General features: G+C 36.2%; 1 protein-coding gene across 4 annotated transcripts in view; it reads right to left on the bottom strand.

Annotated features, from left to right (window-relative positions):
* CDH12 (cadherin 12) overlaps positions 1 to 18517 on the bottom strand; it is a 1052064-nt gene that overhangs the window by 177351 nt on the left and 856196 nt on the right. The window lies entirely within an intron of this gene.

Here is an 18517-nt window from a genome sequence, read left to right as displayed (position 1 = left end):
TATTTGGTTATGATTGTGAGCAAAGAGTTTACCTTGTATTCAATGCAAACAGGATAATATCAGGAATTTATAAAATACAGAAGGAAGTTATATGAGTGACGTGGTCTGATTTGTTTGGAAGAAGTACTTGTCCCAGAAGACAATGCAATCCACGTTATTGGGTAGGTGGTTATGTAATGTGTTTCCTTGTGATATTCATATCCAAGAACTTTAGTGGCAGATAGGATGGCTGAGGAGTTAATTATTCTGTTTTTATTATTTTCAGGTATTACGTTAGATGTTTACACATTAATTTCTTTAATCCATACAGAGCCCGGTTATGTATGTCCATTTTACAATGAGAAAACAGTTGCTTGCCAATATGAACTCACTTGCCTATGGTCATTCGGGTGGAAATTAGTGGAGATAGTGTTGTCTTAATGAAACACCAATCTCTTTTCACATAAAATAGAGGTTTCAAAAATGAGTTCTAAAATAAAATTAATCAGAAAAATGACAAATGGTCCAAAATATAAAATGGACTGCATATACAAATAAGCAAAGATTTCACTCTCCAGGAATGCAGGAATGTTATTTGGACTATAACTCCCATGAAAATAACCAAAATTACTTGTCACAATACATTTTAAAACACTTTTTAAAAACCTTGAGAGTTTATATGATTTTAGTAAATTATGGGGCCAAATTAGGAGAGAAAAGAGGAATCCAAACAGATATGGATATTATGTTTCCAGCAGCAAATTTCTACAAATATAAATATTTATTTGAAAATCTCACAGTGAATGAGAAAGAAACACAAGCCCAAATCTAACGTATGTTAGAAGTCTAGAAGAGTTGTCTCCCAAGAGATTAATATCACCAAAGCCTACACTCTCAGAGTAAAATGACCCAGATGTCAACCAGTCCCATCCTGGATCTCACAGCCTGAGTTTGTGTGACCCAGCCAATCTAAAGACTTGAACACTGCGTAAGGTAGAGCCACTCGTGCAGTGACCAGGTAGAAGCAATTTCAACTTCAAATGCTTTGTAATGATAATTTCAATCCAATCTTACAATATTCTCATAGAATACGATACAAGGCATAATAAGCTAGAGCCAACAGAACCAATATAAAGCCAAATAAACCCACAAAGACTGAGTATTGAACAATATTAGATGATGATAAGTATTTTACTGCTAAAAAAATTTAGAAAGCACTTAAAATAATTACAGAGAAACAACTACGTTTATAGGTGTGAGCTTTCCTTTCAGTGCTCGGTATACAAGTCTTCTTAAAGTGGGGGCATCTCCATCCTTCATACTTGCCACCATGTTCAGCATCGTGTTCTTACTGATCTCTAATGCTTGGAAGCACCTATTTTGCAACTCATAATTTAGATCGCCAAACTGAGTGCTTTCTTCTAAAAGCAAAGACTTCAGACAAACATTTCCCATGAATAGGAGGCAAGATCATCTGTAATAAATTTCCTGACCAACTCTTACAGTATGAACAAAATTCCATTACTTCTACTTCTGATTTGGGGGTTATTTGGGGGTCTAAACAAAAAGTAACATTTGCATAAAGTCTTCATTTTTGCCAGTAAAGGATATGGGTTACTCACCTTTACAGGGATTAACTTTTTTACATAGTATTTTTATATAATATTTACTGATTGGTTGATTGATTGACTTTCTTATTTTTTTATTCACTTATCTGTCTGTCTACCTACCTACCTATGTACTTGTTATTTATTAGAATTTAGATACAGTAAAATGCATCAAACTTAAGTGTTCATTTTCTTGACTTTTCACAGATGTATGCATTCATTTAACCAATATCCCAAACAATGTAGACATCATTGCTTCATCTCAGAAGATTTATACAGTTTTAGGGACTAGAATACATAGTCCTTCATAAATATTCCATGTAAATTTGATTAAAATGTCATCACAGGTTTGTGTTCAATGTTCTATAAATGAAAATAGACTTCATTGAATGATAGTAGTGAAACCTTCCATTTGTATATATTATTGAAATTTTAGGGTTAAAATCTCTGATTATAAGTAAATGTTTTCCTATGTCTCCATTTAGTTCTGTCAGTTTTTACTCCATGCATTTTGAAGCTCTGTAACTAGGTGTATATACATTCATGAGGAATTTGCACTTCGTATATCTCATTTTAATTCTGATAATTCATCTTGTTTTGAATATTTTGTCTGGTGTTAAAAAGCCACATCAGCTTTATTATGCTTATGGTTTTCATAGTATATCTTTCTTCATTTCATTTTTTAACCTATTTTTATCTCTATATCTAAAGTGCCTTCATAGTAGACAGCACGTAGTTTAATCTTTCTTATATAGCCTGCAGATTACTGCCTCTTAATTTTAGTGTGTTATGCATTGAATTATTTACTCCTAAAAGAATATGTAGGGATTCTAACCCTCATTACTTTAGGATATGGCCTTATTTGGAGGAAAGATCTTTACAGAGGTAATTGAGTTAAAATGAGGTCATTAGGATCCCTATCTAATATGATGGGTGTACTTATAAAAAGGAAAACTTTGGGGGCACCTGGGTGGTTCAATCAGTTAAGCGGCTAACATGTGAGCATGAAGTTAGCCATCTATAAGCCAAGGAAGGAGAGAAGTCTAGAACAGATTGTGCCTCGGTCTGCCAAAGAAACCGAAACCTTGATTTTAGACTTCTACCCTTGAGAAATGTGAGACAATAACTTTGTTTTTTAAGCTACTGATATTGTGGTACATGGCTACAGTTGCCTTAGTAAACTGATCCAAGCATTTACTACATTTATATTTAATCACCAATGTGAATGTGTTTAAGTCTACCATGTGATTATTTGTTTACTGTCTGTTTGAGGCATGCATTTATTTATTTATTTATTTATTTATTTATTTATTTATTTATTTATTTATTTATTTCCAGTTGCTGTTACTCCTTTTTCTTTCCTTTCCAGTTTTACCATAGGCTAAATGGATATTTTTGATTATTTTTTAGTTTATTTTAGCCTTTTTGTGTATATTGCTGTTTGAGGCTCTTGGATGTTTACATTGAAATTTTTAGTCAAAAATTGTAAGCATTGGTAATTATTTATTCAAATATATTGCTTCGTCCCCATTCTATCTCTCATCTTTCATGGACTCCAAGTATACATATGTTTAATGGTTTGATATTATCCATGTTAGTTTCTTATTTATCTCAACAATTTTTCCCTTTTATTTCAGAGTGTGTAATTTCACAGACTCTGAATTCAATGTTATTTGTAGTTTTCCTAGTAGCTGCAATTTGATATTAAGCCCTGCCTATGAATTATTAATTCATATTATTATTCATATTATTATTAATTCATATATTATTGCACTTGTTATTTCCAGAATGTCTATTTTCATAATTTACTATTTGCTATTCTATCATCATGACCATCTTTTCCATCGGTCTCAAAATATATTTATAATAGATATCTATCTATTCATTTTAACATCTGAGTCATCATGATGTCTAATATTATTGACTTTTTTCTTGGATTATTGATCACATTTTTCTGCTTCTTTGAATAAATTATATTTGTTTTTATTTCATGCTGAAAGTTTTAAATAAACCACTGTAGAAAATCTGTATATTATCTTCTTACAAAAAGACTTAATCCGTTGAGGGCAGTTAAACTACTGGCAAATATTTTTGAATTTGTCAGTCCTAGTTTAACTCTTTTTGAAGAAAAGTCTCTTTCATTTTTGTTCTTAGGCTTAGGGTAGGGGCATCTGGGTGGCTCAGCTGGTTAAGCACCCAACTTCGGCTCAAGTCATGATCTTGTAGTGCCGGAGTTCCAGCCCCGTGTCAGGCTCTGTGCTGACAACTCAGATTTGGTGTTTGTGCTGACTGCTTTCAGATTCTGTGTCTCCCTCTCTCTCTCTGCCCCCACCTCTTAAAAATAAATAAACATTAAAATATTTTTTTAAAACACATAGGGCACAGCCTTTATTGAAGGACACATGATTGTGCTCCTAAAAATGCATAGCCTTTCTGGTGTCTCGTGTAAGTGTCTGAGATGTTCAATGAAATCTTCCCTGTGACTAGTCAGTAACTTCAACTTCTCCCTGCCTTGTGTTACCTTTGGTATCTCGGTCCTGCAGCCCCCCAGACACTGATTCTGTTTCGGCACAGATCAGCCCTTGGTGAAAACCCAGGCTAAAACCTCACTCTGGCTTTTGCAGTGTTTCTTTGAGCTTCTCCTTACTTCCCTACACTAATTCCAACCACTTCAGCAGGTCTCAAATTGCAGTCACTTGAGCAACTCCAGGCTGTAATCTCTATGTCTTGGCTTATTATTCTTAGACTCCACGTAGTGTCATAGTAGCAAAAGTGCCCCAATCAGAATTCAGCTAAATGTAGGCTTATTTCATGGCTTTCCCTTCTCTCAAGGTTGACAAGTTTATATTTTTTGTCACATACATAAAAACTGTTGCGTCGTATATGTTGTTCAGTTTTATCATGTTTATGGTGAAAATCCAAGCCTAAGACCAACAATTCTATTGTGGCCCAAACCAGAAGTCCCTCTGACATAACCTTTATTCTTCAAAAATTCCTTCCTCTTTGGTCTTTTAGTAGAACATTTCTATGCTTCCTATAGTTATATTTTTAAGCATTGCATTCTGTTATTTCAGCGGTGTTTTGGAACAAAGAAGAAATAAATGTGTTTGTTCAGTCTATTTTCATGAATTTGAACCAAAAGACATTGCTTTTAACATCCAGTAGACATATTTATGCACAGTATTTCCTGATATTTTATACAAATTATATGTTATTTCCTATGTCTTGCGTCACTATTCATATATTTTTGGATGAGTGGTTTTTAAAATATATAAATACTGAAAGGAGATGTTTTTTGGAAACATCCTTATGTGATTCGCTAAGAATAATTACAAAGATGAAGAGAGAAAAGTAATCAAAGGCTCTTATCTGCTCCAAATCGAAAACCCCATAGAAAAAGCTGCTGAAGGAAACAAGGAGTCAGTGACTAGTATTTATTGAAACCCTTCTCAGGTTTGGTTTTTTGGTTTTGTTTGGTTGTTTTTTTGTTTACAAATAGTATCTCTTTCCATCCTTATAAAAACAGTGCTCCCCATCTGAGCTTTACCAAAAGGAAACACTTATCTAAATATTCCCCCATATAGGGGCGCCTGGGTGGCGCAGTCGGTCAAGCGTCCGACTTCAGCCAGGTCACGATCTCGCGGTCTGTGAGTTCGAGCCCCGCGTCAGGCTCTGGGCTGATGGCTCAGAGCCTGGAGCCTGTTTCCGATTCTGTGTCTCCCTCTCTCTCTGCCCCTCGCCCGTTCATGCTCTGTCTCTCTCTGTCCCCCAAAAAATAAATAAACGTTGAAAAAAAATTAAAAAAAAATAAAAAAAATAAATATTCCCCCATACTTTAGCAAAGCTTGAATCCAGACCTTTGGTACTCCAAAGCCTATTTTGTTTTCACTATAATATTCTGCCTTTCTGCAATTAAGACAATTATTTCTTTCCAGTGTTCAGTGAACACTCTTTCAACTTCCTTTTTTTCACTTGTACTAGTCCTTTTTAAGATACTTTCCATAAGCCATCCTCTTGAGAAGTAAATGTATGCACGGAAAAAATAATCTTGAAAAGTCCTTTCTCCTGCTATTTAACAAATAAAAGAATCTTATTATCATAAGAAAACATTCAAAACTGTTTAATAGCTGTCCCACATTTAAAATCTCTAAACCTGCTTCTGTTATGAGGAATTAACATAGGAAGACAGTGTTCTTGGTGATATGCCATAAGGATCTGTTATGGTTCAGGTGACACATAAATCCCATTTTAAAAAATACAAAAGAGAATCTCTATACATTGTATTTAAGCAACCTTTGGTACAAAGCTAAGATCTGCTAGAAAATGAATGCATAATCCCCTTTATTAGTTTAGGTATATACCAGATTATTTTTTAAAAGAACCAGGGATATGGAATATAGGTAGCAAAATTTAAACGACCTTTTAAAATTCTAGAATATCCATTCTGAATAACTGGGTAGAAATAAAAAATAATGAAAGATAACCCAGTTTAAATACTAACTGAATATATTTGACAGTAGAAATATAAACATAATCGTATGGGTGAGTTGCTTCTCATTCGGCCTTTAGTTAAATAGGGACTTAATACCAGTTATAAAAAGTATTACTTCTATGAAGATGACACATTCTTTCAGATGGCAATTATATTTTTTAAGAGATTTGAGAAAATGGAAGTGTGTTTTCTCCTTTTATAGTGAAGTTTCTACTAAATTCTTGTGATAACAATGTTTTCAGTATAAATCATTTCACTGTCAAACAAAATGTCCTTGATTAAACACATGGAAAAAGAGAAGAAAAAGGCATGAAACAAAACCTCTCCATATTCAGGCTGCCACCAATTGCTTTCTTGTCTAATTTGAATTGTGCAGTAGCTAATCATATTTTGGCACTTTCTTGCCATCAAAGCATTTCATGAAATTATCCCATTACAATGTTTTTCTCAGAGGCAAAATTAACACAGACGACAATTCAATTGACATGTTTCTTCTTCTAGTACTGTTGCCAATTAAACAAATTGTACCATATTTTCATATTCATTTTTGCTAATTATTTGTAAAATTGTAGCCACGAATTTTTTTTTTTCTACAAGTTTCAGTTTCTTGGTCAGGACTGAAAATAGTGACAACCTTGATGAACTCACTGGGACCCTACTTTCTGAGAAAGTCTCCTGTAACACTTATTGGGTAACAGCCATTAATACTGGATGTTGTGTTTACATTTGCTTCCAGTAAATTTCAGTGAGGGAAAGAACTTAACAAGACCTGAGAAATCATATAAGGAAGGAATGGTTCAACCCAATCTAGAGGTTATTCTCTTCGACCTTCTTAGTTTCATTTTAAAATTTTTCTTTTAATTAAAAAAATATACATATATATGGTTACATAATGGAGAGAAGAATTACTTCTGCTGGGAAATAAAAAATACTATACTGTGAACCTTTAATATTTGGAGACAATGCCTAAGTGACTAGAATCAAGTCAAACCATTTCTTTTAGCAAAAACTAAATGGGACTTGCTTCTACTCTTCATTTTACCTATGGTCCTGCCATTTCTTTCTTTCTTTCTTTCTTTCTTTCTTTCTTTCTTTCTTTCTTTCTTTCTTCTTTCTTTCTTCTTTCTTTCGTTAATTTTTATTTCTTTTTGAGAAGGCATTTTCTTTTTTTTTTAATGTTTTACTTATTTTTGACAGGAGAGAGACAGAGCATGAGCGGGGGAGGGACAGAGAGAGAGAGAGGGAAACACGGAATCCGAAGCAGGCTCCAGGCTCTGAGCTGTCAGCACAGAGCCCGACGCGGGGCTCGAACTCACAGACCTCGAGATCATGACCTAAGCCGAAGCAGTCGGGTGCTCAACTGACTGACCCACCCAGGCGTCCCTTGAGGAGGCATGTTCTAAGGCAAACACTCTTCTTTCTCATACATTTATTTAAAATTTTAACCTTAACTCCCTCTGATACACCATCCACTATTTCATGGCTCAACAAACTTGTTGTAAGGAACCAGAAAGTAAATATTTTAGTCTTTGCAGGTCATATGGTTTTTTGCCAGCACTGTCACTGTGGTGTGAAATGGCACCGACAATATGTAAATGAAGTGTGACTGCATTCCACTAAAACAGCTGATGTGCCAGACTAGCCCACAGAACAGTTTGCTGCCCTTTCACTGGATCGTCGGAAACTTTCTGAGGGCAGGAGTTTTGTCTGTTTTCCTCATTGTTCTAACCCCTGTACCTAAAAGTGCCTGGTACATAATGGGTAATCCCTAAATATTTAAATCTGTTGCACACATACCTAGAATAGAACATTTGGCAAAATACAATTTTATATGACTTGGTAAACACTTGGATCCTGTAGAAATAAGACCTTTCCTGGGTAATTATCTGGCTTGATGATGAATTACTGTGCTGGTGATCGGCAGAGCGGATTCATGTTTCTAATTGACTCAGGTGCCACACTTGATTTTCATTGCGAATGTGGTTAAAATAAACCAATTTCCTGGCTAATTCCTGCATAGACTTTCATAGAGTGACATGAGCTTCACTGTGTGAATTGCTTGCAGTTGTCACATTGAGTTATTTGCAGACATAGATTTCAAGTCCTTCATCATGTTTGGGTTAAAGATCTCATTAACTTCCTGGTCCTGCCATTTTGCCTGTCTTTGAGCCTGTTCTCTTGATGGAATATTTTCACCTTGATCAATGCGCAGAATCCATCCATGTCTGGTTGCTTGAATTTATTTTCCTTAATGCTACGCTGAGTTTATACCCATCTTCAGACCTCAATGCTTTGCACAATGGAAAGCAGACACAAAAATTCGTTTGGAAAATGTAGCTGATACCTATGTGGAATACCCAGTCCAAGCCATTGAACCTCCGAGAACTCCTAATGCCGGCATGGTTTTATATAGGTGTCACCGTGCTCCCGTGATCACTTCTCATAAAGCAAGAGACAATTGGGCCAAGGTTCCCTCTTGCCTGCTTTTGTGTAGAAAAAAATAAATAGAATAGAGCAAATAAGAAAAGAAAGAAACAAAAAAAACAGTCCTGCAGCTGGAAGGCAACTTTAAAGAAAAATGATGTTCATAGCTATCCTGCCAGTAGCTGGCAAAGCAGTTTTTATAAAACATATTTAATGTTTACAACCACTTGGAGGCTGGGGAAAGAGTAATACTTTAAAAATATGTTTAATGTTTTGAACCACTCAGTGGCCAAGAAGCAACTCCTGCTAACATATATTTAATGCTTAGAGTCATTTGGTGGTTAGGAAAAAAAGGAACTTCTTGTTAATTTTTAACATTTATTGCTGATCAGTGGCTGCTACAGCAACTATCAATGCAGCATGGTTTATGTTTAGGGAGTCACTGGGCTGCTACTAAAACAATTCATACACTTCTCTCAAGGCCACACAAAAACTGTCAATAGCATTACCTTTGCAATTGTACCGCTAATAAAAACATAGGAATCAAACGGAGGAATAAAATGCTCCCTGAACACACAGTCGTAACATCCTATGGCCCTGAAAATAGTTCTGCCATGCTGTGCCCTGTGGACACTTCGCTGCTGACACCAGAGGGATCGCCAGGCCTTGCTCAATTTCATCAAATGTGTTACAGCAGCTCGGCAGATTGGAAAGCACAAGTGTAATATGATAATTGGTGTTTCTTACAAATCAACATCTTGTCTCCACAGATTAAGACAAAAGACTACTCTACACTTAAGAAAATGTAAATCGGGATAGAAAAACTATTAGGCTTTTAAACAGACTTGGTATATAGCTTGTAGCAAAAATGATAGTAAATACTGAGCGCATGTGTCAGAGGGGGGCACTACCTGAAAAAAAAGGGGGAGGGATAATTAGCTAGGACTGCTACACGTTACACATTCTCCTGCTCGTTTCCTGAGAATGATCATCAAGTTATTAACAGGATCCGTCCCTGTATATTGATTGTGTTTATCCAGGCGTTGTAGCGAATGTTACATGTAAGTTCTCTCTTTTACTACTTGCAGTAACTCTGGGAATTAGGTCTTTTTATTCCTCATTTGCAGGTAATGACACCAAAGCACAATGAGGACAAACAACCTGAGCAAGCACTCACAACCATGGAAAGAGTGGAGCAGGAATTTGTACTCTTAAATTTAAAACCCACATGTTTGCAATAGAATGTGTTACAACAGAGTTTTGTCCTCTGTCTCTCTGTAGATATGCATATATATATATGCATATATACATATATGCATATATATATATGTAGATATGCATATATATATGACATGCCTTCTAATATATATATACAGAAATATATATAAATAAATATATATTTATTTTAATATATATATATATATACACATATTTCTTTTTTTTTAAACATTTCTTTATTTTTGAGAGACAGAGAGAGACAGAGCATGTGCTTGGGAGTGGCAGAGATAGCGGGAGACACAGAATTCGAAGGAGGCTCGAGGCTCTGAGCTATCAGCACGGAGCCCAAAGTGAGTCTCGAACCCACAAACCGCATTAGATCATGACCTGAACCCATGAGATGCTTAATGACTGAGCTACCCCCCCAAAAATATATATACACATATATTTTATTGAATATAAGAATAGAAAATTTTTCCAATGTGGAAAAGGAATTTAAAAAACAGTATTTTCGCAAACATGGCTTATCAACTACTTCCTAGGTCATATTTGGCCTCTTATAGCAAAATTTGGACTCAGCTGAGTAAATTATGAAGGAAATTAAAATCAAATGAATGACCCTTCATTTAAACACAGTTTAATGCGTATGGGAAATACAACCCAGAGATAATCACTTCTAGAAACATGTTAAGTTCCTTTAAGAATCAAAGGGAGCCCTTGCTCTTTGCTTATCTTCTAGAATAATTCAGTCTTAAGGCCTAGCTAGGGTGAGCAGAGAGATTTTTGTACTGGCAGGGATATCGGGGTGGAAGAATTGGACAAAAGCTACAATAGACCTGAACAAGGTATTGAAACTCGAGCAGAGTGAGAAAGGTGTCCACACAGAGATCCGCTGGCATGAAGAAGGCATGTTATATGTGGGAAATATGGCCTGGTATGGGAATTCAAAGTCCTGGTGAGATGCACAAATCCTCCATGGTGGGGTAGAGAAGGTAGTGGAAACAGCCAGTGCAGATTTTCAGAGTCAAAGTGGAGTCACTGGAGAATCTGCAAGGTGTTGGGGGGCTGAGTGGCAGTGAAAGATTGGTGGCCTACAGGGGGCTTGATCAAAGAACAAAATACATGTATTAAGGATAACAACAGCCAGATTTCTCACTCTTGCAAAAGAGAGCTGTAAGTTATTAGAGGGTTAAAAAAATGAAATAAATCATGGTGTTAGATTAGAATAAGAAGTATTGGTATAAAATCAAGGTTCTCAATATATTTAGAATGATACAGAAATAAGTATTTTGTACATATATGCATATAGATATATTCTTTAGCTGTACCCACTGAGAGGGCCTGGGAGCAATGATTTTTCTAATAGCAAAGAACACACATGACAACGAGATTTGGGCTTCTAAAAATTACTCTCTATGAGCATGGGGGGAAAGCTTCTTGGAGAAGTCACTCTTCCCAGAGCTGAGGAAGGAAAATTGAAGACAAGTCCCACATATATTTTTGGGCCAGAAAGGAAGGGAATATTCAAATAATTAAGAGGTAATGTTGAAAAGACACAAATATCAGCTTAAAGTGTCTTCGCTTTTACTTTACATTTCAGTGCATTATATTTTAACATTGCAATATTAAAATCAATAATGGTGCTAATACGTCGGAACGAATTTAATACAGTAAGAAAGACCTCGAGACCACACTGACATAAACTAATAGATGGATCATTTGAAAGTGTGATGAGGACAAGGTTATCTTTCTTGTTTCAAAATATCTCTCAACAAAATATGTAATAATTACAAAAAGATAAAGAGTGACATTACAGTAGAATCATCGTCTAACGTAGATACCCTCTAAGATGGACCTCAGTTATGCCTGCCTCCAACATTCACACCTCTGGCTAATTCCTTTCCCTGGAGAGTAAAATGGGCTTTTATCAAGCAGATCCTAAAAAATATAAAATAAAATATAGCAGAAGAGACAGGATACCAATTCTAAGACAACAGCCACGTGACTGGGCTTGGAAGTACATCCCCCATTCAAGTGAATCTTCAGAAAAACCATATTCCTTGCCGCCACTTTGACCCTAAATCCACAAGACACTTTGATGCAGAGACATCCAGCTAAGCTGAACCCAAATTCATGACCCAGATAAACCAAGAGATAATACATACTTTCAGTCTCAAACCTCTAAATCCAGGGGTAATTTGTTATACAGTAGTAGATAATAGCAATTTTGTACATGGTAGTGGGATGTGTTATAACAAACACTTAAAATGGGGTAATTGTTTACAGTTAGGCAGTGGGCTTTGAGGAGGAGGTTGGTATAAAATGCCTCAAACACACCCTCTATTGAACGTTGGACTTGGGAGGTGCTGCATGTGAGGCTTGCAGGAAAATGAGAATATTATATGGGAAACTAGAGGGTCACTGCATAGCAGCTAAGACAGAAAACTTTTGCAGCAAAACTGTTCCCTGCATTTATGTAACAACAGAAATGGACCCAGTGACTTTTAAACAAAAGGGATCCAGGTCTTGCTGGTTTTGAAGGTTACTAGTCTTCTCAGATGGCAAATGATGCTAAAATTAAGAAATGGTCTCTAAGCAAAAATCAAATCCAGGGCACATAGGAAAGCCATGGAGTGACTGTAAAACTTTTTGTTAAGATCTTAGATAGATCAAGGATGGCCCGTTGGCTTGCTGTCTAGTCAGATCTCCCCTCCTTAGAGATTAATGGGTAAGTATGACTCAAAGATCCTTTCTAGCTAACAATAAGGATTCTAATTCACGTAAAGACTTTGTCACTCAGGCACCTCAGTAGGGTCCAAGGTAGAGAGAATTTTTCTTGAAGAGACTTTTTGTCTAGTTCAGTGAGCCCCCAAAAGATTCATGGGATACCCATACTACTGACAAAATAGAGTTCTGCATGTAGATACATCAAAAGTGTGAACTGAAGAAAAAGAGTCAGAGACTGTACAATAAGATTAAGCCTTTGAACCCTTTGAATTCTATTGGCAGGAAGCCAGCCAAGAGAGCTGCGTATTTGCAAATCTGGCTACATTTCACGAGAAAGGAAGGCCAGCTCAGAAGGTAGAGCCAAGAGCTGAGGTGGTATAAGTGAGAACCATGGACAGATATTGTCGGGCCTTGAACCTAATCAAAGAGCTTTTACTATTTACCAGCTAGACTTCAGGAATTCGATGGGCGAGTAACACCTTTATTTTGTTCATTTTCCTTCTTTTAAAAAAAATATTTATTTATTTTGAGAGAAAGAGAGAGCACAGGGAAGGGGCGGGGGGGGGGGGGGGAGAATCCCAGCAGGGTCCACACTCAGCCTGAAGGGGGTCTATCTCAAGACCATGAAATCATGACCTGAACTGAAATCCAGAGTTGGATGCTTAACCGACTGAGCCTCCCAGGCACCCCATTTTCTTTTTTTTTGAAACAGAAATGTCTACAGAAATATTTTCATGCTTATCTCACCATTGTGTGTTAGGTGTGGGGATGGGGCTAAATAACTGGTTTCTCTAGCATCACAAGTCTTCAGATCAAGGAGAAATGAATGTAAGGAACCTCATTTATGCTTGCACTTGATTCTATGATGAGTTTCTGGACTTTGAGCTCATGCAATGGAGGGAAAAGATTTTGGGGTCCTAAAAAGGGCTGAGTATATACTGCATAATACAGCAACATGAATCAGTGGGGTCCAGAGGGTAAACTGTGGTAGGCATTCTGTAAGAGGGCCTTCAATGATCCCAGTTTCTTTGTATTCATTCTCTTGGGTAATCCCATTTCCGGAATGTGCATTGGACTTACTTCTAACAATTGGAATATGGCAGAAATGATAGCATATCACTTTAAATATTAGTTATAAATATAGACCGTGGCTTTGATCAGAGATGTCCTTCTCTCTAGCTCTCTCAGATAGCTCTTCCTGAGGCCAGCCAGTTGCTGTGTTGTGGGGTAGCCCTGGAGAAAGGTCTACCTAGCAAGAGCCTGAAGTCCACCAATCGCCACATGAGTAAGTTTGGAAGCAAATTCCTACCTCCTCCCAATTAAGTCATTAGATCCATCCGTGGCCCCAGCCAAAAGCTTGGTTACAACCTCAAGGGAGACCTTGAGCCGAAGGTACCCACCCAAGTCACGTCTGGATATCCATGCTTCTGTGAGATAATAAGTGTTTGTTGTTTCATACTGATACGTTTCCGGCTAATGTTTATGCAGCAAGACATAGCTAATACACAACATTAATCAAATAATAAAAATTAACATTATTAGTAATGAGACAAATCAAAACCCTGTTCTATCTGAAGGGATGCAACAAGAATACAGCATCATGTCTGTGATGTACCTAACAAAGAAGCATATCCTGAATTTGTACATGAGGAAACATTAGGCAAACCCCATATGAAGGACATTCTAAATAATAACTGGCCAGAAATCCTCAAACATGTCCCTAAATCAAGAAAGAGTAAGGAATTGCTCCAGACTGAAGGAAACTAAAGAAATATGGCATTGGAATACAATATGGGATTTTCATCTTGAAAGTTTTGTTATTTTGGGGAACCTGGGTGTCTCAGTTGGTAAAGTTTCTGACACTTGATTTCTGCTCAGGCAGGTCATGATCTCATGGTTTGTGAGTTTGAGCCACATGTCCGGCTCCACTCTGGCAGTATGAAACTTGCTCGGGATTCTCTTTCTCCCTCATTCTCTCTGCCCCTCCCCCACTTAGACACACTCTCTCCTGCTTTCCCTCTCTCTTTCGCTCTCAAAACAAATAAACTTAAAAAAAAAGAGAAAGCTTTGTTATGTAAGATATTGAAACAACTTAGGAAGCTTGAATGGGGCCTAAAGATCACATTGCAATAATGCATTAATGTTAATTTCCTGATTTTAATAATCACATTTTGGTTATACATGGGGAATGTCTTTATTCATAGAAAATAGCTAACATTCTGTCTCCAACTTTCTGACAAAAATTCTGCTTATTGGGCACAGAGACTAATGATAGTTTACTCCTACTTAGGACTGTTCTCTGTGGCCATGGATGACTCATACGGTAAAAAAATATATTTGCTTTATCATTTCTTGATAAAAGAAACTATGGAGATTTATATGTTTCTAAATTATAATAATGGTATAATAAATTAATATTAGGGATAGGCCCCTTTTTCACTATTTCCTTCTCGGTGTTGGACTGTTTAAGTATGGCCATGTACAAAATATTCTGTTTAAAAGCCTTCAAAAACCTCCACCAAAAATTCCACCATAGCACATATCTCCAAACTTCACGTAAAACAAAATAAAGTTCATAGGAAAAAAAAAAAGAGTTTATGTTAATTTTTAAATTAAGCCAGCAGTGTAATTCTCTTTAGATGTACCTTGTTTTGGTTATACTTATACTACTTTTTTTTTAAGTCACTGAATAAGAAATACTATTCCTTAGATTTTGTTTTAAGCAGGGTCCCCTATTCTCAGGTATAAAATAAAAAATAAAATAAAATAAAAAATAAAATAAAATAAAATAAAATGAATAAAACAATCATCCCAAAGTCTTAACCGGCTCATCCAAGATTGAAAGCTAAATGTAAGTCCCAAAGACATTTTAGAATCCAGCAAAGGGTATAACTGATTGCAATCAACTTTGTTTCTGAAGAGTCCGAGAGTCATACTTACTTTCTGATATTGGAGTTAATTTTTTATATAAAAATGAAGATCGAATAGTAAACAATACTGCAGAAAATTCCTGTAATCGTTACATACTAAAACAGGGAATACAAATCTTGAGTTGGATCACCTAGCCGCTGACTACTGCTCAGGAAATGGCTGATCGTACTGCATAAATTATGATTCACAATTGGCATTTATCAAACGTGTCATAGAGACCATGTTATGAATAACTCAATCAGCTGCCTCAAGATGGCTTGGCTTAGCTCAGGCAGAGGATGATGATACAAGTATGAATAAGGGTTTAAAGATGTTACACCTGTCAGCTCTCTAGGAAAAGTTACTTAAACTGCATACCATACCCATGCATGACCACTGGTATTACAGAAGAACGTTACTGTAATTCATTGTTACTCTAGTGATCTTAAAGAATTAAGACCACATTCGTAACATCCAAATCTGTCTCCAAGGAGAAAGTCTGAGTTGGGGAATATCTGGATCATTAAGTAATTTCCTTGGGTCAGAGTAAAAGCACTTTATCTGTGAATATTACTTCCGTGGCATACTGGATGGAGCACAAGTTGGTAACAAAGTGACCTTTCTCTTAAGCAATTAATATATTCACTAGAATTTTCTTCAACTTTCAGGAACCAAATATATTCTCTAGTCTGATAAGTCTTAAATATTAATTTTGCTCTGAAATCTCTGCTCACCTCGCTCACCACCACTCCCCTTTGCATAGTTACAGTCTTTGTAATTTTCACTTGAGTTCATTTTCACTCCATGTTTAATTGTTCATCATATTTTCTGATGCACAATCTATGATTGCTAATGACATTTGTATAATAAATTGTTTTGATGTGCCAATATTTCTTGATCATTTGTATTACAAAATAAGCTATTTTACTGTATCTATTTTTAAATTGGTTGATTCTTCTCCAACACTGTAATAACAACATTGCCTGTTATCGGGAAAGGACAATTATTTCCTAGAGAATATTCAAACACAGATTTGTAAAACTGACAGCAAGATTTGCTGTGACAATAGTTATTCTGTCTAACAAATCATGGTGAACTCCATTTGGTGTTGAACGAAAATAATTTTGATATCCCAAGGAAAATGACGCAGAAGCAGGAATTTGCCAGAAGGGAGGCGGTTAAAGAAAATAGAACGAAGAGTTATCACAAGTGATTTACAACAGTGAACATTTCCATGTGGCAAGAAGGTGTGCTTGCGGAATGAGCTCCAGAGATCTAGGAACATAGATGTGACAGCTGGATGGATGCGCGGAAATTTCTCCTTAGCTTTGGGTTGGTCATGTAACAGCAGAAACAGCAAATGCCACAAGCCCAACTGGGTCTCTTATGTTGTTTCGTTATGTGTATAGACAGGATTGTGGGGAATGGCAAAAGCAGTATGTGGTAGATACTTAATTTCTAATATTTAATTCATAAGTGTTGTTTAAACTTCTTAGCAAATCTTTGAAAACAGCATATTATGTAAATGTAGTCCAATAATACCTGGGTGAACCCATAGCATTCAGTGTGGTGTCACCTTCAAAAGAAATACTCCTTTATTATTGTTTAAAAAAAAATGAAAACAGGGAGGGTGTGTTGAAATTCAGTTTAAGAATTTACTGGAATTTCTTGAATAAACAATGAGAAACTTCAGTAATGTCATACGGCAAACCATTTTTAAAAACCCATTCTTCCCTAGATCTTTCTGATACCTCAAGGCAGTACAGCAAATTGTGTCTCACCCCAATACTGGAAAAGCTGGGACCACTTTGTTTTTTCACTTACCTACCCTGATTTTCCAGATTTATTTCTCTCTTCAGGTTCCAGGTATGAACTTCTTTATATAAATTTCAGACTCTGCAGTCCTTCCCTTTATCCAAATTGGCACAACAAAAGAACTAATTATCTGTCTAATAAGACAGAATTTTCTAATAATGTAGAGGGATGTGTATGTTTGCTTTAAGGATGTTGTTTCTATAGGGGCCCCTGGGTGGCCCAACAGCAACTTTGGCTCAGGTCATGATCTCACAGTTTGTGGGTTCGAGCCACATGTAGGGCTCTGTGCTGCCTGCTTTCGATTTCTACGTCTCCCTTTCTCTCTCTGCCCCTCCCTCCATCAAAAAATAAACATTAAAAATTTTTTTTAAAAAGGGATGTTGTTTCTATAATAGTGACTGAGAGTCATAAATTCTTATAAATATGTCAAATTCACACGAAGTAAGCCCTGGGTTAAACCACTTAGGAACAAAAAAACCAAAAACAAACAAAAAAAAACATTGTCTTCTTAAAAACCTTACTTTTGCTCAAAATAGTACCTTCGTTTTTTTTTTCTCTCCCAGTAATATCCCAATTTTCAGGGACACTTTCTAATAAAATCTACTTCTTCTCGAGTGTACTTCTAAATCTCTAGCAATCAGCACAATATAAAAGCAACAGCTCAAAAATGTAGCAAAAACTGAATAACAGATTTGCAGCCCTGTGGTTGTCACTAATATTTAAAATGGGATGGTTGTAGGGCCAGCAGAAGCCTTCTGAGGAATGTCAGACAGGAAACTTAGCAATGGCTCCCCACAAGAGTTTCAAGTTGTAACCTGGGAGCAGTGGGTAGCTTTATCTTACTAATGTGCTAGACAGGAGAAGTTACTTTGAAATAGAATAAGGGATTGGCAGTGGTGACTGAGGAATAAAAGTTATTTAAAATCGTCATTAAAACCATAATCCTTAATTCATTGACCTCAAAAATACATTATCTTAGAACTTCTGAATTTAGCTTGATATTGAAATGTGAATTTATATTCTATAAATTAATACCATGAATTTATATACACGGTAGCTGAATTGTAAATTTATTCTGATGAGTTCATGATAATACTTGCTTCCCGGTTTGATGATGTAACTACTATGGGTTACTTGTAGTCAAAACGAAACAATATCATCCTTCTGGAATCTCCATCTATAGCACGGTCCTTTCTGGACCACTCCAGACAAATATAGAACACATGCTTTGGATGATTTACTGTGAACCATGAATTACTATCTGCTATTTGGTAGGTACGGTAGGTACCTGTGTAGGCATCTGGAATTGCAATGATAATGAATTTTAGTACAAAGTGAGTTTTGT

The sequence above is a fragment of the Felis catus genome, chromosome A1, assembly GCF_018350175.1.
Source record: "Felis catus isolate Fca126 chromosome A1, F.catus_Fca126_mat1.0, whole genome shotgun sequence".
Lineage (NCBI taxonomy): Eukaryota > Metazoa > Chordata > Mammalia > Carnivora > Felidae > Felis > Felis catus.
Note: the sequence above shows the minus strand (reverse complement) of the source record. Positions and strands in the feature narration are given on the sequence as shown.